Genomic DNA, 22,960 nt, shown 5'->3' with positions numbered 1-22,960 from the left:
AATCATCTCAGCTAAGAACATACCTAGAGAAAAAAAGGTGAATATTTTAAATATAATTTTAAATTTATTCATTCATTATCTATAGAAACATTTATTTATTGCTGTCTCCTAATCAGTATAGGGGGTCTATGTTATAGCAAAACATTATCCAAGTTATTATATTTTATTGAAAGATGTTATAATAGCCCCTTTCTTATGCTGAAATGCTATCTAGGAGAAGGGAAATAAGTAAAAGAAAGAAGACTGCTTGTAGCAAGGTAGCTAGTGTCTGTCTAAGCTTTCAGTTATTCCTAAAGCAGCCTGGAAAGAGAAGTTTGTGTCTTAGATATAATTAGTTCTTGAAGCTGAGTCATTGTCTTTTATGAAGGACTCTATTGGCTTAATTTCTATGAATTAGTGATTTTTTTCACCTGAGGATCTACAGTGTATTGGCACAGCCTCTCTCAAGTGTATCACTCTTTAAGACTTAAGTTTTGTCATACAAGTAATTTGCATGTTGGAGAGTCATTAGCTTTCAGCTACCAGAAATCTATATATTCTCCAAGACCTTAGTTAGCAAAACCAATTAAAAATCGCACCCCCTTCACATACTTTTCAGTTTTGCTTTTGAAAGCAAGTTTATGGTTAGTTCGCATATACCACTGAACTTTCTTCTTTATATTTGTACATGTTAGACTAATGTACCAAATAGTTCCTTTGTCTTTTGCTGTGGAAGATGGCAGTGAATCTAGAGGGAGAGATAAAAATCGTATGTGCAACATTTCTTATATTGTATGCTATAAAGTGATCTGAAGATCTGAAACAACATGTAAGTCATAGAGGAAACAGAAAAGTTCATATTCAGTATTATAACATTCTTGAAAAAAATGTTCCCTTTTCCTTCTGCTAGTTCTTTCTTGAAAGGGAATTGCTCTTACCTACTATGGAGAGAATCACAACCACAAAATCAAAAATATTCCAGCCTATAGTGAAGTAGTAATGACGAAGTGAAATCAATTTCAGGACACATTCTCCAGTGAAAAGGATAATGAACACAAGGTTAATCCGGGATAAAATTGTTTCCATTTCTTTACTCTGATCATCTGTTTCTACCATCATTGTGACCATGTTAAGGCAGATGAGTATCATGATGCTGATGTCAAATACTTGTTTGGTTACAAAATCAAAGACCATGCCCTGAAATTTGTTCTGCAAAAACAAAGATGAAATACAGTTTATACTCTGAACATATTTGTCTTTACAAATGCCAAATGGGAAAGCAAGTAACTGAAAGATTTAGGAGTGCAGAGCAAGACCCATCCACAACACATCTGTTAATATACATAAAACCCATGCTGGTTTGTGTCTCATCCTGTTTGAGCAGATCGAGAATTCTACCACTGTTGGCTGAAGGGACAGGAAGGGAAACAGTGAAGTAACAATAGCAATAACATGGACAATTGTTATTATTAGTGTAAAAAAGGTGGCATAACTTGATATCCAGGAAGAGTACCAGCCAAACAGAAATTTCCAGTCTCTCTCATTCTCAAATTAATTGTGTTTGGTAAGATCATTGGACCACTGAATTTGCATGTCTCAAACATATCATGAGTGCAATATTCTAGTTTTCTTTAGTAATTAGCTAAATATTTATTGCCATATGTCTCTCCGTAGAAAGACTTTTTTCCAACTATTCAGTGCATAAGCTGCTTTTTGTGGAGATTGTAATGGAAATACCTTTAAATTGCTGTAACCCATGAGTTGCATGTTATAGGAATTACTATAGCAGGAACCACTGAACTAATGGGGGGCAAGCCTTACAAGAAGCACTGTAAATGCAGGAGTGACCTGGCCTTAGCTGGCTTTGGTGCCCAGTAGCTCCATGCTACACACCATCACTCCTGTCCTGAGTGACCACCATAGCAGATAGACCCCAAAGTCATGGACTGAAGGAACTCAGTGGAGGTTTTGTGGACATTTGTGGATATTTATGGACAGTTTACAGTTATTCCACAGGGGTAGTCCAAAAAGGGAAGTATATTAGTGCATTATATCAAAGGATGGGAAGGGGTGTGGTGGTTAATGAGGCTGTATTGGATAGTGTGACCTGAGCCTGACGTAAATGGTATGGAATAAGTGGTGGATGTGCTGGTTTTGATTGGGACAGAGTTAATTTTCTTCACAGTAGCAGAATGAGGCTGTGTTTTGGGTTTGTGCTGAAAACAGTGCTGATAACTCAAGGACATTTTTGCTACTGCTGAGCAGGGCTTACACAGAGTCAAGGCCTTTTCTGCCTCTCTCCTCACCAGTGAGGAGGCTGGGGGGGCACAAAAAGTTTTGAGGGGACACCGCTGGGACAGCTGACCCCAACAGACCAACGGGATATTCTATACCATATGATGTCATGCTCAGCATGTAAATCTGGGGTAAGAAGAAGAAGGAAAGGGGAGATGCTCAGAGTCATGGCGTTTCTCTTGCCAAGTAACCGTTATACATGATGAAGCCCAGATCTTCTGGGGATGGCTGAACACCTGCCTGCCGATGGAAGTGGTGAATTAATTCCTTGTTTTGCTTTCCTTGCATATTTGGTTTTTGCTTTACTTATCGAACTGTCTTTATCTCAACGTGTGAGTTTTCACTCTAACTCTTCTGATAATCTCCTCCATCCTGCTGTGGGCTGGCTGGGGTTCAACCTCAACAGGTGCAACAATTATTTTCTTCTTTCCAAACACTGTAAGAGTTCGGTAAATAACAGAGTAGTTTCTTATCTTAGAGACAAATTTATCCTAGTTTATTCCTTTCTCCCCAGGGCATTCTTTGATTCTGCAAGATTGTCTGCATCTCTCTCTCTCTTTCACACTAGGTGACCACTGCCCCCTTCTGTCTTCAACAGCAAGGGCCAGTGCATCCCCGTTTCCTACAAATTTGCTGGGAGGAGAAAAAAACAAACAAACAAACAAAACCAACCAGAAAATTAAGTTTATCTGTGGGTAACAACAACCAATAAATGATCCAATCAACTGTACTTTTCTAGGACTCTGGGCAGGAATTTACGAAATGTATCACATTAACCTTATGAAATCCTACAGTTCATACTTCAGAGTGTGGTTTTTTAAATGAAACATGAACAATCTAGCCCAGTGAATTAAAAAAAAAATGGGAAGCGGGGGGACAAATTCTACCTTTACAAGAAAAGACATATAACTTTCTGTTGCTGGCTAAAATCATATTACCAAATGAGTGTTTAATATTAGGGATATTAAAATCAGAGCACTCTTACCACTGGCCTTGGTATAGGTTTCTGTGGCTTTTTGGATCCCAGTTTTTTCATTGCATTGTAATACTTCTTTTGTTCTTCTGTCATAAATATATCCTGACCTCCAAAGTAAAGAAATAATATAAAAAACTAATTATTATGTCCCCACATACAACATTTAACTACAATATGTCTTTCTGTAATATAATATTACTTTTATATTTGCGATATATATATATATAAAAGTGATTTTTCTTTTTAGGAATTTAGACCATGGATGCTAATATGCATTTCTAACACAAAAAACCCTACCCTTATGGGTGCCTTGTCAGGCTGACAGTTGAGTTTTTTCCAGTGCCTTCATGCTCACTTTTGCTGACATGACTAAAAGGTTCTTACTATACTGATACTGTTAAATAACTTGCTGATTAGAATATGTTTAGTGCACAAGAGCCTGACTGGTGTCTAAATTCTAGATAGACTTTTAGGATTACCGCTATCTAGGTCTAAAAGTGGGGTAACTTTCAGACATAAGTTGTATCAAGAGAGAGTATTTGGATCTAATCTGAGGGTTTTAATGACAGCAAAAAAAAATCACCTTTGATATAAACTTAAGAAAACTAATTAAATCATGCCAAAGCATGTTATTAATTAAAACATCACTGGAACCTTGAATAACTCAAATTAGCCTTTTTCTGCAGATGTAAATGGTGCCAGTCAGATGTGCAAATGACTGACTGAATTTCGCTATAAAGCAAGTTGTGGTTATTGATGAATCTGAACTAAGTCAGATGGAAACACAATGTCGAAGTCACTGTCTGCTGAACTGGATATCTAAGGCCAAAGCATGGCATAATTAATAGAAACCAAGGAAGTAGCCACAAATGTGTTTATGGCTCTTTTAAGAAGCTGAGGAGTATTTTCATAAGGAAAAGTTTCTGTAGTTGAAGATTGACTTATATAATAGATTGTTTGTTACTGCTGCTTTTTATTTGGTTATGGGATAAAATCAAATCATATGAAACTGCTTTTTCACAGCATACAAAGATTTAGAACGATCCTGAAGTTCTAATTTTTTTTTGGCAGTTGAAGACTAAGAATCGTGACGCTTCAAAACATCAGAAAAAAGATTATTTGCATTTTTGCATTTTTTGTATTTTTATAGTTACTTTAAATAAAACTACATGCATTATCAATATTATGTTAAAAATGCTTGTATGTCAAATTAATGCAGAAAAAATATCCTTTCTTTTATACCTTTGCTTATTATTTCTAATACGTGATAGGTTGTATTTGTGTCTAACAAGTTCATCTCATTTCTCACAAAAGTGTTAGAAAAATAGAGCTCTTCTGTACATATTTTACTTGTAACTTTAAGTCTATTCATGTGAGGTCTATCGCATTTACTCTTAACCCACTTTTAATCAGTTTACAGAACTATTATCTATTGTATGAACACAGTGACATATTGTATTTTCAGTAAGTGTTAACAGTTTATAAGATTAATTTAAATTAATTTATCTTCATTCTTTAAAGTTAATTAAAAAAGAAATTCTTCCATGACAGATACTATTACATGTAATCAAAATAATGCACATTCCCTTATTGCATCTTCATTTTAGCTCTTACACAGTTTGCAAATTATTATGAACTGACTCAGGATTTTCCCTGTTCACTTGTCAAAATGCTGAAATGCAGAAGTAAAAATCTCATCCACAGATTTAACAAAATTATGTTAAAAAAGACACATTTTTATTCAAAGGCTTGAAATAGCTTTGATTTCTTATTCACTTTACATAATTAGTTAATTAATTATAGCTAATAATTTATAGCATTATGAAAACACTTTAAATACTTATCTTCTTTTTTTGTTGGTTGAAGTTGTCTATAATCACACCAATGAAAAGGTTCAAGGTAAAGAATGATCCAAATATGATAAAGATGACAAAATAAAGATACATATACAAGTTGTCCTCATACTTAGGTTGATCTTCAACCTACAAAATATTATATATTTTATTACTCATGAGAATATTAGCTGGAAAAAATTATATAATTTATGAACATGTGTGTACTATCTCAAGTAGAAGAACTATAAACTACACTCAGTTATTAAAAAGTCTCAAGAAATACATTCCAAACAATATTTGGAGAACTGGAAGCTGAGAGAATAATTACTCATATGGAATTTTAAAGTAAATGTGCACAGAGATATGTTTATGTATGCACATATACAGAAAATTCCTTGTATAGAAGGAAGAAGCAGTGTGAGACTGAGAGCAGGCATTAGTACTTAAAATTTTAACAGCACAAATCTAAATATTTTATATTGCGTTCAGTGTATTTTCATACAACGGAATCAATCAATTTTACTATCACCTAAATCTCCCTGGAACTTTTTTTATCTTACACTTGGAGTGTTCTTACATCCAGCTAAGCACAGGTGCTTTCAGTAAGTTTCTAGTGAGTATATGTTTTGTAAAATCCATTAAATTATGGCTAATTTCTAAGCAGGATTTTGTTATTGTCTTGATTCTTCCACCTTCCACATCTCAATGGCTGCACCTCTACTACACAATGTGCCGGTGTAGAAATGCTGAAGTTAATGAAACAGGATATATTACTCTGGAAGATGAATATCACTGTGTGACAATAGATATCACTAATGTGACTATAACCTAGGTTGTATGGAACTAGTTCAGGCATCTGTGTTGTACTTTTTTTGTACAAGGTAAACATAGTTTTTGTTTTGTAGCCAAAAAAAATTTCTCATCCCTAGAAAGCGTAACAGGTAATATTCAACCTTAAAATCTAATTGCGCTTAAATAGCTAGATCACACAAGTGCTCAACTTAAAGAAACAATGAAATGTACAGTTACAAATTATAAACCAAAATTAATATACTCCATGTGTAGTAATTACATTATATAATCTTAAATTAATTCATACTTATGATTACCAAAGGAAGTAGTTAATAAAAACTCTTTTGTGTTTTTCTTTTTTTTATCAATATTAGCTTTAAAAAAAAAAAAAAAAAGGTCCAGATAACAATGTAATTTATTTGGCTAAACAGAAGGAACGGGGATTAATTCTTTCACTACCAACTCTAAGATTCATGAATTTACATAGAAGTTCCTTCTAGACTAAGTGTGTCTGGAAAAAATATGAATTGATGCTGATTGTAACTGTTAAAGTTACTGTATGTGTAGCTGTTTAAATTTTATACTCCAGTATATCACTAAAGAGTTACACTTACATCTCGTGAATCAACAGCAGCATACATAATATCCATCCATCCTTTGAAAGTAGCCTAGAAACAAAATACAGTTGTTATCTTCTGTATAAAAATTCATTATGTGGAAAAGAACTAGGTCACAGCATTTGAACCTTAACTTTTAATAAAACTATATCTAAATTTATAAACCACATTTAATAACACAGACATACTAAAGTATTTTTCATAGTAATACTAGTTCTTTTGAGAATTTTTTTTAGGTTTTCAAGAAGTATTAAAAATCAAGCTCTGAAGGTCTCAGCAAGTTTTGAGCAGCAGATGCTTACTTTGCAGATGAAGAATGGTAGACTCAGAGAGACATTAATGTCGGAGATATTCAGGTAGAATCTACTGGAATCACTCATGGTGACAGCCATTTTATCATGTTTACAGCATGAATCGATAGTCAGCAATATAACTTCTGGACAGATATCGATCTGGATGGTTTTGCTATGACTAAACTGTGTTTTTACAGATTCTTTAGTCCCACATAACTAAAAGGAATATGCTCTGTTCATAATGAAAGTATACATTTGTTCCAAAGGGATAAGATTTACAGAAGACAAAAAAAATAAACTGTGAAAGGGTTGTGATTAACTTTTATGAAACTTTAAGCTGACTTCCTATAGAAACTTTGTCTAGGTAGAATAAAGAGTAAAAACGATCTGCCATCATTACTCTAAGGAGGTGGTTTTCATGGACATGGAAAGTCCGCTGTAGGAGGAACACCAAAGTGTTGGTGTGACATGCTAGTTGAAGCTGTGAGTGCCTGCTCATTAGCCAGGGTTCCTAAGCTTATTTACAACGAGGAAAAAAAGAGCTGAAAAACCTATGAATTGAACATCTCTCCTGAGATCATTCAGGAGAGGAACCATCCCAAGGAATATATTTGCATCAGTGCTTGGCAGAAGGAACTCTGGTACAGCTGCTAGTTTTCAGAGCAGAAAACTTGCACTCCTTGAGTGTCCATATCCTCTTGAAACTTGCAGTGCAATACAAATTTACTAAGAAGGTATGCTTGGAGGCAGGCTTCATAGATCTTTCTGGTTCAGTTGACAATTGAAAGCTACTTGGTGCACTTTGCATCGCACCATTAGAAGAGGAGCAGAGTTGGATAAGAGCAATAAATACAGAAGAGTTGTGGGAGAATGTTAAGGCAGACAATCAGCTGAAGAGGTGACATGATACACGCTCAAAGATCCCTTAATCTCTGCAGGAAAAGTAATGGGCAGAAGGGAATATTTGAAAAGGAAAATAATGCAAAATCAGGACAAAAATAAATAAAGAAAGGGAACGAGAGGTCCATAGTAGTGATGTAATAATTAAAGACCAACACTGCCTGGATAGGTGACACAGATGACATTCAGACACAGCTTGAGAGGCTAGTTTTCCTCATATATCTTCAGAGGGAAGTATTGGTAGTAAGATGGATCATTTTAATCTCTAGTACAAGGACAGCAATGAGATCTGAAGTCAGAGAATTAGAATCATCACTCAGTACTACTACTTAGCACGAGAGTCGCATCGCCTTTAGAGGCAAAACATTTTAAGACAGGTAGTTAATTTGGAAATCAGGGTCAGCTAGGGATAGGGACCTGCTCTGGGATAGAAGGGACAAGCATATCATTCTTAGGTAACTTGGTGATATCAGAGTAGTAACAATCCCATGACATTTCTGACATCTTTTCATACAGTCAAACTGTATGTCAAGTAATAAAAAGTGATTCTACAGAGCTCAATCATCTAAGCGTCATTACTTGCTTTCTTACTTTCTTGCTTGTGTTCTGGCTCAGATATCAGCTATCAGGAGCTCCATTCTAAGACAAGGAGCCTAAAAAGAGCTAAGGTATTTATCCCTCTGTTATAAATAAAAGCTATGCTCAGGACCTAGAGCAAAGATGTTTCTGTATCATAGTGCACAGGGAAAGGACTTGGAGGGGGAAATACATTTTACAGGCTTTGTCTAAGTAGCAGTAATTAATAGAATGAATATGCCATGTGATACAATAACATCTGAGTGTTTTTTGTGATAAATGTATTTTACATTTTTCTATTTGACTCAGTTTAATGTCTTTGTAGTTTCATGTACTTCTTAATGAAAGGTATTTATTTTAGTAGCAAGTGCTTTTTATTGGCAAACATCAAGAGAAAGTGTTATATGATTAATCAGAACTAAGACTCAATTAGTATCTATCAGTAACTATACACATTCTTCCTATGGGCAGCTCCTACTTCTCTCAGAGGTTTTCAAACCTCTTACACAAGTAGTACAATAATAAAGAGTTGGCTCCATGCTGCATGAAACACTGGGTGCCCCAATCTTAGATCTTGCATTATTTATGATTCCTTCCCCTACACCCACTTCCAGGTGTGGAAAATCAAGCCCCTATAAAACAAATATCTGAACTTGAGACAAAAGGTTGATATATTTCTATTTTTACCATGTAACTTACAAACTGCTTCATTAAATGAGTATAGCCATAAAGAAAAATCCACTCTACCTTGACCAGACTGTTGACAAAAGAAAAATTATTTCACATTGCCAAAAGTGCCTAGATTAATGGATTTTGACTGTGAAAGATGTTGCTATAGATGTGTAATGATACCTAGGAACAGATTATGTGGGAGGCATTGGCAGTGGTTGCTCAATTCAGACCAGACAGTCACTTAGGATGTCTGCCCTCCTTTAAACTGCTGTCTGCCCTTCTGTCTTACAAGGTAACTAAACTCATAAAGGAGAAGAGAGACCTTTTTAGTAATTAGAGGGACCTCTGTTCCTTGTGTACCATAGCAAAACTTATGAAATAAATTCCTGAAGTTTATACTGTGCATCACTAAAAAGGTTCTGGTCACTTTTTCACTTACTATTTTCCCATTATTATCATAATGATAAGACTGTATTCCCATGCCTTGGAATGGAAAGTTACTTTGCTATCATCAATAAAAAAATTACAGTTAACAATGTAATAGAGTTGGGTAAGCTGTACATCACTGATAGGAAGAAATTATTCCACTAAGTCTTAACTTGCCCCTTTTTCCTGGACTTCTTTAAAAGACCAAAAATAAATATATAAATTTACTTACTACTTGAAGCAGAGCAAGATATCCAGCTCCTACGTTATCAAAGTTGACTTTCACGTTTTTCCATCGGGCACTTTGATTGTTTTTTATGAGTTCCTCACACTGAGTATAATTGTTGACATCACTGACATCAAACATCTCACCAGTTGTGGTGTTGACACAGTAATAGAATTTGCCAGCAAACAGATTTACTCCCATGATGCTGAAGATGAGCCAGAATATAAGACAAACCAGCAATACATTCATGATAGATGGAATTGCTCCCACAAGGGCATTTACAACCACCTAGTGTACAAATTAGACAAAATAGCCACTTAGTTTATGAACAGAAAAATAAAAATACTTCTAAAATGTTAAAACAGTATTAATATGAAATGGACAGTTAAAATATAATATTAAAAATTTAAGGGAGAAACATTATTTAAGGTTCAATAAAAACACTAATGAGATTGCAAAAAGCAAGAAATAAAATTATATGGAAACCAGGACAATGCAAAAGTCTGAAAAAAACTTCAAAGGCAAAAGAAAACCTGTTAGTAGCAAGATGGATTCTTAGAATTTGTGTGCTCTAGAGAAAAAGAGAGAAATAAATGTTAAATTCCAACAATACAAATCAAAATCTATAAATAGAAAATAAACCAGAAAAAGATCCAAGAATGATGATGTGGAAAACTGAATAAAAATATCTGCATGTAAAACTATAATTACTGATGATTTTATTCTCACAAACTTTATGTATATATTGGCACCGGTGTATTTTAGCATCTACATACAATGTAACATAATTAAGGACATCTTATTTAGTTTGTATTAACATTTGCTATAAATCTTTGTTATAAATTGCCTGGCTCACTATAGTTGCTCTTACACTTAATCATTAGGGTTTGGTTTTTTTTTTTTAATTGGCTGCATTTAATAAATTGAGCTACTCTATATGGCCAAGTGGCAGTAAAGATCACAAGACAAAAATTTTCATTTACTTACTGTGATTGAACTAGAAGAAAGGTGCAGATATTCAGATAATTGCAGTAATATGGTTTTGAAAACAGCAGTATTGTTCAGTTCACTAATTTGATTGAAAGTGGTGTAAGATTAATAGAGGTTTTGCCCATTTATTAGATAGGGACTTCTGTGTTGTTTGCACTGCCAGTCATGTAAAACTTAGCGGGGGTGGTGATGTGTCACAGGACACACTCCCCTATAGTGGCTAGTGTGGCCACCTCTAGAATATCAGCTGCCTCAACTGACAGGAACCACACTATTTGAAAACTTATGGACCTATGACCAAACTTTAAACATGTGTTGCAGCATCTGGGTATTTTGAGGTGAAAGATTAAAAGGAGATTTCTCAATAACATTACCTTGTTAATTTTTTATGCATCAGTTTTCCAGGAAATAGTCTGCATTTTCAGCAGACAGCTGAAATAGTTTTGGGTTTTGTCAGATTCATAGAATATGAACACAATAATTTCCTGAACAGGAAGGATTTAACAGTGTAGGATGAGAAGTAAGATGGCAGAAGATGCATTGATATGAAGTAAATGACACTAGCAAAAAAAATTATTTTATGTTTCCCCTTCTATACTTCCAGACCCATCCTTATTTCAGGTATCCATTCAGAGAACTTTTCCTAATGCTACAACATCTATTGTGGGACTTTTTCGCCCAGGCAGCTAGACAGGGAGCCACAGGGAAGCTTTAGTTTCTGGTGTGTTACTGTTGACAGCTTCTTCACTTTGGTTTGGTTTGGTTTCCAGTTAATCCAGTTCCAACCTGAACTTCTGACAAACTAACAGAGATTAGCAGTTAACTACAGAAATACGTAAGGTCCCCAGTTAAACTGGAGGAAAATCCCCCAACCCCGGTTCTAAAATTTCTCATGTTCTGTTACTTTTCTATATAGGTCCACAAATCAATGGAAAATTTACAGGCAGGGGGCTGGGATAAAACAACTCTGCAGCAGTGAGCAGGCCAATTTAATGAGCTGAAGGGCTAAATCTTCAAATGTAAGATGAACACATTGTGAATGTATAAGGACATGCTGGAAGGCTTTTTTCCACACATTTTTGCATGCGTTCCCATTCTAGAATTCTTTGTAGAAAGCACGAGTGTCACACTTCTACATTAATTTTGTATGCATACATTCATTTAGCCTCATTCATTTTATCTCACCCTCATTCCTTCAAATCGTGACAAGGCTCTTAAGGGTCTTAAAGCTCTTAATGTCCGAAGCGATTTAATGGCACCAAGTTCAGAATAGCCCAAAGCATTGGCTATTAAACTAACCAATGAGACCTACAAAATATAGAAAAAAAATTATAAAAATTATTCTGCGCTTTATTTAAAAAGAATACAGATTCAACCAACAGAAAAATCAGCAGTGACAAATGGAAGAACACCATGCTTGCTTATAGTGACACTGGAGACACTATTTTCATACTTGCTGGAAAGTCACGGGGTCATATGAAGACATGTTTGAAAAATGAATATATGCTATTAAATGTCTGTTATAGCTGGATAGGGTTTAGCGGTCAGATAGAAACACATTGTGGGTGAAGGATAAAATTTTCAGAAATATTTAAAGACAAAATAGCCGTACTTTCATTAACTTAATTGAAGTTCATCCTTCCAAGCAATTTAAAATTCTGAATAAGTAAGGATAGTTTATTAACTACTGGCAATATTATTAATATTGGGTGAGGGTGGTGAGGCACTGGAACAGGTTGCCCAGAGAAGCTGTGGATGCCCCATCCCTGACTGCCCTCAAGGCTAGGCTGGATGAGGCTTTGAGCAACCTGGTCTAGTGGAAGATGTCCCTGCCCATGGTAGGGAGGTCTTTAAGGTCCCTTCCAAAGCAAACCATTCTATGATAATATCTATAATCACTAGTAATATACTAAATAATGTAGTAGTTAATTAGCTCTTGTTATAAATATTACTTGTAAGTCAAGCATTCAATTTATAGCAACAATACTAAGGGTATCTATGAAATATATATGGACAGAGGTGGTAAATTCTCATTTACCTGACAAGTCTCTCAGTAATTTTTGTTTCTCTTCTAAGTATAGGAAAGTATTATAGGATGTGTGTGATAGATTAACAGATGCTAGCATTATAATAATAAGTGCTTTATTATCTACAGTAGTAGTGAGCTCCTGATTCATGTTACCAGGATTTTATTATAAGCCATTCCACTTCAGGAAGGAGAAATTAATTTGCTTCTCAAATGGATCTGAGTTTTCAACAGTGTTAACATGGAAGAATTTAATTTACTTCAAGCAGTTTTGGAGACAGGAGTGGGGAAATATCCTCAGTGTATTTCAGTTCTAACAGCAAAAGCAGAGAAGACACATAAATGAACATAGGCATATTTCGGTCCCTGAAAAAAATCTCTCAAATTTTCATTTCTGTACTTCAATCTAGAGAGTTCTTCAACTAATTGGCTGTACAGAGATAGGCGTTCGTGAATATGGTGGTAAGATTTTGCCCATTATATGAAAAGGTAGTTTCTTATGTTACTTGTATCCATAAAAAACAATTAGATGAATCACAAATGCAAAAGTTGCAAGATCATGTCTCAAAAGGACAATCTGAAACCAGATAGGAATCAATTATTCATTACCACATTGCTATGTAAATTAATCTAACAAGACAAGTTTGTGAAGGAACTTGCTGTGATTTATAAGCACATTAAGAAGAAAATCTTCCTGATTTTCTGTAGACTGTAACTGAAGTCTGTTCACTTACAAGAGATATGTTACTGTTTCTGCCATTAGTTTAATTATTGTCATTACTTGTTATTAAGAATTGTCAAAAATAAAACTTATTTGTCCTGTAATTCTGCAGTAAGGGAGTTCCTTTTTATCTGTAGCCACTGTTAATGTATTACAGAGATAACAACACAAGGAACTCTGTATTTTTAATAGAATATTCATTAGTTCACTCACATCAACGAGATACGCAGACCTGACATGAAACTTTAGTGTAAGACAGCACATTTATTCATGAAATATAAATGATGAAATATGTATTAAAAAAAGTCTGTCTCTCACTGGGAGAGTGAGACATCTCTTGACTGAACTTATATCAATGGCTTCCCTATTTTATACTTTTCTCCCCAAACTAGCTGTTTGTGGAGAGAACCACTGTGCCCTAGCTATCTTTTGCAAACAGGACTGCATACAAGCTAGTTACATAGCTGTAGCTCTGTAACTTCAGTGACACTGTGTATATTGGCAGTTTTTAGGTTCTGCTTTTAAGACATTCTCCAGCCTAGTTTGTGCTTTCCATCATAAACTTGAAGTTGTTTCACAGAGAAATACTTAGTCTGTAGTAAACAATGCATTTTTCTCTGAAGGGCTTTTCAAATGAGAAGCAAAAATTTGCTTGGAATTCTTTGATATTAATTCTATTGTATATACAGCATAAATATATACAGTTGTTTTGTACTGCTCTGCTTTTCTCAGTCTTCTTATCTTGATCTGTCATCTGTTACACCTGTTTCGTTGCTAGTAGGTGAGAAAATAAATGTCTCTTTACACTGATAAATAGATTAATTTCTTTATTATGAGACAGGAATGCATGCAGATGCAGTGATTTTAAGAATTGAAAATGAAGTCATAATGGTGGCAAGAATTTTTACATTCATCTCCTAGAACTGGAGCGTTTTGTGTTCACATTTTTGTGTACAGATCTTCTAATGCAGGCTATCTGTTGCAAAAAATTTTTTCAAACTTAACAGTCACAATTAGCTCTGCTCAAGATCTTCAGTCAGCATTGTCATCTGTTGGTCATACAGCTTCACATTGAATTTATTTCTATTTAGGCCTAGAATTTTAATCCATATGATTTCTGTGTAACTTGCTGAGGTGGCTAATTTATGTGATTTGATTCCAGGTCCTCAGTGGCATATACCCTCCTGACTTCCAACCCTGCTTATCCCATCTTTCATGTAGTTTAAGTGTTCAAATATTACACTTAACTAGGAATAAAAACAAACTGCAAGATTTGGAAAAGAAAAATCCAAATATTTTTTCATCCCATTGAGAAGTTTATGATTTTTCATATTTTTTGAAAGATAGATACTATATTATCAGTTTTCCAGGCAGGCATTTTTTGACACTCAGAGACAGGACGTTTGACCCAGTGTAGCCTACCTTATGCCTTATGTAGCCTTTTTTATGTTATAGTCCTATGCTAAGATAATATCACCTTTTCTGTAAGTACTTGGTGAATGATTCTTAAATTATGGTATTTTACTGACAAATATTCAAAGTTCATTTTGATTAAATGTATAATTGCAAGCTATGATTCTAGTCCCTAATCATTGAACAAGAGCCCTAGGTTTGTTGCATATATCATCTGAATATTCCTTTGAATTAATTAATTAATGTTATTAATTTCTGGAATATCCAATGTTATGATTGTGTACCATGTTAGGATACATGTAAGGATATATGTGACTGTCTAGGAAGACAAAGTGACTTCGCCTTCTGTATGTGGCTTTCCAACACACCAATATGCTCATCTTATTTCTTCTTAGTTTTATTAGGAAGATGTCAGGGCAGCAGTTGTCTCTTACTCTGTGCATACAGCATTTCATGTATTAGTATAATATGGCCCTGATATTTCCCAGAATGTTACTGCTGAGTTCATTATTCTCAAAACCTAATAAAAAGGTTGAGATTACAGTTTAATTAAATTACTATAACAGTTTTAACAAAAAGCATGAAACATTTTTATCTATATGAAGAAATATTATATAAGCCACCAATATGACCAACTTTTAATGTACTATAAAACAAGCCCAATTGGAGGATTGTTTTGCTACATTTAATTGTTCAAAAACTGTACTCATTAGAATTTTATCAGGCATGAGCAATTTCAGGAAGGTCAAAGATCCCTCTCCACTTACGTATTCATTACTGCCCCACAGTATTTGGGAAGCACATGATTTGTTTTAAATGTACTTAGTTCCATTTCATTCAAGTACAATTTATTAACACAAGAATTTAGAAATAAGGTGTCATTCCAAATTATAGGACTAAGTAACAAAGTTTAAACAGTTATGGCATAAAATGGTATCCACTTAAGGTTACCTAAGATCACATATCATTGCAGAAAACTACACAAACAAGTTTAATAACTGACAAATTCATTGGGTGTTCTCAGATTCTCTCCCTCCCTCCCTGATGTCCTATCCCCTAGCTTTGTATGCGGCAAAGACAACTTAGAGTGATTACAGGTGTACATCAAACCTAGACATAATGAACTCATGACAGGTGCTTTCTGGAAGAAGGAGTAAGAGCAAAAACCAAGGTACAGGATGACATCGATAGCATCTAGTTGTAGTGTGTTAAGATATTGCTGTCTTAGGCCTTTACTGGATATCTCTGCCAGAATTAGTCACCTGCAAAAAAGCAAGTATGTCACTGCTTCTCAGTTGCCTGCATCCAAAATTCAGTCTCTTCGCTTAAACCACAGATAAATGTGTTTGACCTAATTTAACAGATTGTGATTTTTGGTAGATAAGGCACTCCACCCAAATACCTGCTCTTTGCTACCAGACATTGTTGCATCTAGCAGAAGAGTGGTGCAGACAGGTGGCGTAATAAAGTCTTAGACTGAGGTAGCCAGATACCAAGAGTTATCTGTCATGATTGTATACTGACAGAGCTGAAAATAGCCATTCCTTTGTGTAATTAATAAAATCTAATTTGGTCACAATCTCTGAGAGCAACTATGGCTATTTTTCACAGTGAGAAACTCAGGTATGTAAGATATTAAAGGTCAAAGCCCTAAAGGACTATCAGTCTTTACTTTTGAATAATTGCACAGGATGGAATTAAACAATTTGATTAACTTTAGTCACTTCTAATAAAGAAGGACTCACTGGTGTTCTCACAGGGAGAATGTAGCTGAATCACACCTGTTTAATCTGCCTGTTAAAGCAGTGTAGGTTCTCTGCTTTTCTATAGGAAGATAACATGCATTCATATATTTCTTTCAAGTGTTGTCTCATAGTGCTAAAGGAATTGCTGAATTAGACTTAGGCACAGAAAACATTTTTACCACTTTCTAAAACATTGAATATAATTCTTCGAATGTAGAAGGTTCCGATCTCATTTAGTCATGCTTTTGCTTATAAAATTAAAAATTATGGGTAAAGAAGTTGGAAAAATAAGATGCTTTGATTATGATGATGCTCTTAATTCTGAGAGCCTGCTTGGATAACAGCACCTCTGAGGCGAAACTATTGTCAAGAAACCACAGAGTGTGTCTTAGAATAATCTGTTTAGGTTTATGTTACAAAAAGAATAATTAAAACATGAGTTGTAGTTTAACTAAAAAATATCCATTCTTAACTTAATCCTGGAAGGGAGCATCTGTCCTCTGCAGCCTCTTAAGAAAACCATTCACACTGCTCCATTCTACTGTAGATTTGCAGGACAGAGCTAGAGATTAACAAAACTAACTTGGGTAGGTGAAATAAAAGAGAAGGTCTTCCACTTCGAATTATGAACCACTCTATCAAGGTTTTTTTCCTCTGGGAGTCAGAAATCTGATACTTTTCTATTATATATTAATAAGTTTTTTATGGGACCAGAGTTTATGCAAACTTCTCAAGAAATAGGGTAGCTTGGGCAGAAATTACTATAAATGCATATTTGCTATCTCTCAGTTCCATATTGAGGACACATATAGCCAATGAACTGGGTCAGATAATGTGTGAAGGCAGGAGACCAAAATATTCTGGGAGTAAAACCAGCTTTGATCCCTTCTGACAACATGAGCAAGGCCTTTGCACAGAAGTGTATCACAGCTGGGAAGGCAGCCAACAAATCTTGTATTTTCTTCTACCATAAACCCTGCCAAGTCATATGTGATTTAACTATAGCAGATTGTCATCCCATTAAACTTAATTAATTTTTAGACCAAATAGCCACTGTCTTTCTGTTTTACTAAAAATGATAACAGGATTGTTTTGGTGGACAAAGTTCTGAGAATTCAGATGAAATTTGGACCAAATGTACTTGCAAAGCCGCAGTGTTTGTAGAAGAAACTTGCACAATGTAGTGTCTTATTTGCTAAGGAATAAGGTAGTATGATCAGAGTCCATTGAAAATAATGTTTCAAAATTAGTTTATTTCCTCATAAAATTTCAACTTTGATACATCCTAGAATGAAAGTTATTAACCATGAAGAAACAAATGGGCAGCCATCCGTTTCTTTCTGGCTTACAAATGTACTTTAAATATCATATCTAGATCACCACAGGCTATAGCTAATGCTGTGTAACTATACAATGTTAATTATTTCTGCATGTTTATAAGAAGATTAATTAGTAATGAGTTTTCTAACATAAAGGACTTTACTATAGTGAATTGTACAATATTCAAGACTCTGTACTTACATCAACAATCAGGAAGTCCAGCCAGCACCAGGCATTAGTAAAATATATTTGAAAACCATATGCTACCCATTTTAAAAGCATTTCCAAAATGAAAATATATGTAAAAACTTTGTCGGCATATTCCAGCATGGTCTTGATAGTTTTGCGCTGTTCAATATATATATCTTCAAAAGCCTATGAAAAAAATATATTCAGGTATTACTAATGTTCACAGATCATAAATGATAAAAACAAGGAACAAATAATAAAAAATAAGTAGGTCAGAGCTAATGTTTCCCCTTGTTCTTCTGCATTGTCCCATTTTACATATTTTCTGTCTTTAACCATACTACAGATTGGAGCAACTTTATGTATTCTGCACTGTCTGGGGTTGAATATTTATATATCCTGTTTTACTAATGAATGAAGAAGCTCAAAGCTTTAGTTTTCATCCACAGTGGTATTAAGAAACTTTCACATACCCACACACACAGAGAAACCCTTTCTTATACAAAATCTGTTCCAGATTTGTATATTCCATTCTAGAAAGCAGTTAGGAGATTACATTTCTATCCTCCATCAATCAAATTTATGTCTAAAAGAAAAATTAAGGAGCAATGTATTTGTTAGAATGTGCACTATGCATATTGATACTGTAGCAAATGTTCGACTTGAGTAAAGCTGGAAAGATGGGTAATGCAGATCTTGTTGGAAAGTGGTTGTTGAGTTTAATTTTCTGTCACACTCTTCCCTATCTCCAGCCTCCAAAAAAAGGAATAGAATGAAATAATTATTTATTTTTTGTATGGTCCTTCGTAAGTGGAATCTAAGAAGTGGCTGACCCTAGAAGGAATTAAGGACTTAAAATCATACATTTAGCTATATATTCACAGTTAACAATGGTTCTTTGTACTCAAATCTCTTGATGAACCTGCTGAAAATTGGCAGGCAATTTTAATCTTGCATGGCTATGCTGGCTTAAATAAAAGTGTGACAGCTTTACAGTGGTAAACCAACAGTATCACTAAAAAGTGCATGAGAAATTAAACAAAATTTTTCAAGTTTGGGCCAAGTTTAACTCCATCCTGAAACAATGGAATGCAGGTAGTTTTATACAGCTCCAAGCAAAAGAAGTTTTTCTGAAGCAAATTTGAATTTTGTTGTTGCTTCTAAGGAGGTATCTAAATATTTCAGCATCTACAAATTTTTTCTACTTACCAGAGCTCCACTGCTGAGGAGAATCATGAAGACAATGAAAGTCTCAAACCAGTTGTGCTCAACTATGCTGTAGCAGGTTTTTCTAAGGTTCCACCAAATTTTTCCTTTGCCATCCTCTATACTTACTTGACAACATGGAAATTTCTGCACACAACCTGCATTAGATTAAAAAAACAATTAGGATCCAAAAGCAAATTATTTCAAATTGAATATTTACTGTGGTATAACACTGTTAGAAGCTTTAACAAATATTATAATAATTTTTAAAGTTAATCACGAAAAATCTCTTTTATAGGATGCTGAATACCTGAATTTAGATAAGTAATTTGGAGAGAAATCAGACAATGGTAGACGTAATTATAAGTAAACTCAATCCAAAACACATTGATACTTTTGACTGTTGGCATGCAACTGTTCCATTTGTTGATAGAGTCTCACAAAAACTAATTTGTTCCAAATTGCAAGACCCCTTTTAAATAACTGAAAAGCATAAACAGAAAAGTTAATGAAGTTCCTTATTTCCTTACAAGATGCATGCCGTGGCCAGTCAGATCAAGTTACTCAAAGCCTAGAGAAACCTTGTTTCAGCATCTGATTTCCAGCATTCTAGGCTAAGACTATTTTCTTTTGATTGTTGAGGTCATGAAGGTCCACCAGGTTTGGAAATCTCAGAAACTTCAATATGCCTAGTGCTAATGCAATATTACTAATACAACTCTTAAGTCAACAGTTATTCTACAACCTTCTGTAAAACAGGCTTCTGGTTCAAGGGATTCTTCACTTTCGATTTCTGCTTGCTCGCCCTCTCCAGGAGGAGCAATATCAACTGTGCTGCCTTCGGATGAACTGGATGCATTTAGTTTCTGCAAGTAAAGTTCCACAGAATAATTTTTTCTCATTAAATATATATTCTGTAAAAAATAATACTGAATCAAATCATGCCAGTCTCTGACTTTTGAAAAACACTGTATTTATACTGATAAATATGCATCACCTTAAGTAAAAACACAGTAATAACATGTACATTGTATAGTTCTGTTTCCCAGTTTATCTTCTCAGGGAATAATTAAATATAATTTGGCTACTAACCTGATCCATGTATAAGACTTCTGAAGTATTCTCAGTAGATTAAAACTGGAAAGCTTGCATGTACCACACTATTGAGTTATTTCATTTTCTTTACTATACTGGATTACACTAAAAATTTATTTCAGTTTTCCCAGCTAAAGGAACTCTGATATATGTAGAATGAAAGTTCTACATATATCTTCATGTCCACTACAGTTGGTGCTTTCACAAACATACACCATATCTGGATTAAAGAAGTTGTAAATTTAATGGCAAATTTCCTCATAATTAAATTTTGTGAAGAAAAATAATAATAAAAATCCCAAACAAATTACCAGATACAAAATATCTTCCTTGCATTCCAGTCTCCTGTGCATAGAGAGACCTCCTGAGGTCCTTCTCATCCCAAATTTTCTTGTCGCTCTACTACGTTTGTGTACAGTGAAATACTATAGTCCTTAGTACAGTTAAAGCACTTCTAGATCTGAAAACTGGAGAGTGATATAAAGCAACTGAAATTAAGTAGCTTTTAACCAAGTACATTGAGATTTGGATCAGGTCAAGCTATTTATCAGTCATGCAAGACTGCCCATAATTTTGTCCTTTTAAGAAAGCATAATTTGAAAGGACAAATCTGCTGAAGATGCACACAACTAATGCAATAATTGGACTTAGAGGTTGTAGCTTGTTTTCAATTGTCAATACTGTTTGCATCTTTAATTGATTTATCTAAAATACATTCTTGGTTATTGTGAAATATGGCTTGTAATCTGAAAGCAACATTTAAAAAGGCACCAGTGAAATTCTTCTGGTTTATACCATGTAGCAGTAATATACAGGTGTTTCAAGGGGGAGCTATAATGCACCTATAACTTAAGTACTTTAAATTGTACAGGCACTGATGTAACAAAAGGGCATTTGGTCACAGATTAGATTGTGGTTTCAGATAAGCAGATCTGGTCATGCCCTTTGACCTATATGAAGATCTTTCTATATATAATTTTTTTGAGAGAGTGCTTAATACAAATTAGTTTTCACATTTAGTTTTCAAGATAGTGACATTTAAAAAATATATTTAAAAAATCCTGTTCAGATGATTTTGCAATAAATAATAAACAATAACTTTTTAAAGAGGCATTTCCATGTATTCTCTCCTTCAGAGACACTGCTGCAAATTAAAACCTATTATTTAACTTTCAGTTAAAACCTAATCTCTTCAGGCAAATGTGTTGGGAGTTAAGGGCTTTTTTCTGCCACAAATGAAGTAAATGGCACATATGTCTTTATATAGTTTGGTAAGCAATTCTTTCCTCATATTCAGCTGTTACATGAGATGAATGAAGTTTAAAAAATAATTCATGTTGGGTGATGGATAATTTCAGGATTAAGTTTCAAGAAACTGCCCTTCACACACACACATGGAAATGTATGTGTTTGTATGTTTAATGGTCTCAAGTTGCGCCAGGGGAGGTTTAGATTGGACATAAGGAAGAAGTTCTTCACCAAAAGGGTTATCACGCACTGGAACAGGCTGCCCAGGGAGGTGGTGGAGTCACCATCCCTGGATGTGTTTAAGAGATGGGTGGATGAGGTGCTGAGAGATATGGTTTAGTGGTGGACAGATACGGTTGGACTGGATGATCTCTAAGGTCTTTTCCAACCTAGTGATTCTATGATTCTATGTAGTCAATACAGGGTCACTTTTTACTTTTCTACTTTTTTACTCCATTGTGACCAAAAATAAAGGACCTGTCACATAATAGACAATATTTCTGACAGTCACACAGGTATGAGTTATAAAACCATTCCTTCTCTTTTTAAATATCATGATTTGTAATACATGCAAAATCATGCTGAAAAGTGTGAAAAGATTGGGATAAATACATTGAGATTTGGATGTTTTCAATGGTTAATTTTTGCTTAGTAAACATGTTAATCAGATTTCCTTTTTCACACTGCACTTCCTCTATGATTTCCAAAATTCATTATGTAAAATATTTACAACCTTATTGCTTCTGAATAGAATAATTTTATTACTGTTCATGTAGATCAGTAAGTCTGAAAGAAAATATTGTGTATCTCATATAGTGAGAGTATTTAAAACGTGCTTTCTGTATTACAGTTATAGATGAAAAGGCACACTAATGTACATGATATTAAGCAATATGAGCACACCACTTTATTATACACACATAAGGCTCTTTTAAAAAGGAAATAAGATTTATTTATTAAAATTCTTATTATATATCACTGTAATACAAAGAAATAAGTCTGAAACCTGTCACTGAAATTATAGGCAGTTTCTTCATTAAATAAAACCCAAATATGGTGAAAATAGCAATCTGTCACATTCAAGTTAGGAAAATTAAAACTAATTCATGGCCTGATCCATCATCATTTAATCAATTACTGACTTAACAGCAGCAAGATTCAAAGATTCAGCAGCAAAGTTTCATAGTAAGTATCAATTATTAATCTATATGTGTGCCAATTAAAAGGCAGTCAATTTTTGAACTGCATCTTCCCAAGTAAACTCTGTTGCAGATAGTCCTGTCAGCATAGTTGCTAAAAAACAAGTGACAGAAGTACAATTTATAATCAGTACAAACAAAATCTACTATAATTCTCTTCTCATATAAAGCATTCTCTTAATTATTTTTCAAATAATCTCAAAAAATTTCATTATAAAAAA

At 34.3% G+C, this 22,960-nt stretch overlaps 1 pseudogene; it reads right to left on the bottom strand.

Moving 5' to 3' along the window:
* Positions 1–6: 6 nt before the first annotated feature.
* LOC104512899 overlaps positions 7–22,960 on the bottom strand; it is a 62,151-nt pseudogene continuing 39,197 nt past the window's right edge.

This window comes from Eurypyga helias, unplaced genomic scaffold (genome assembly GCF_000690775.1).
Source record: "Eurypyga helias isolate BGI_N326 unplaced genomic scaffold, ASM69077v1 scaffold4397, whole genome shotgun sequence".
NCBI classification, from domain to species: domain Eukaryota; kingdom Metazoa; phylum Chordata; class Aves; order Eurypygiformes; family Eurypygidae; genus Eurypyga; species Eurypyga helias.
Note: the sequence above shows the minus strand (reverse complement) of the source record. Positions and strands in the feature narration are given on the sequence as shown.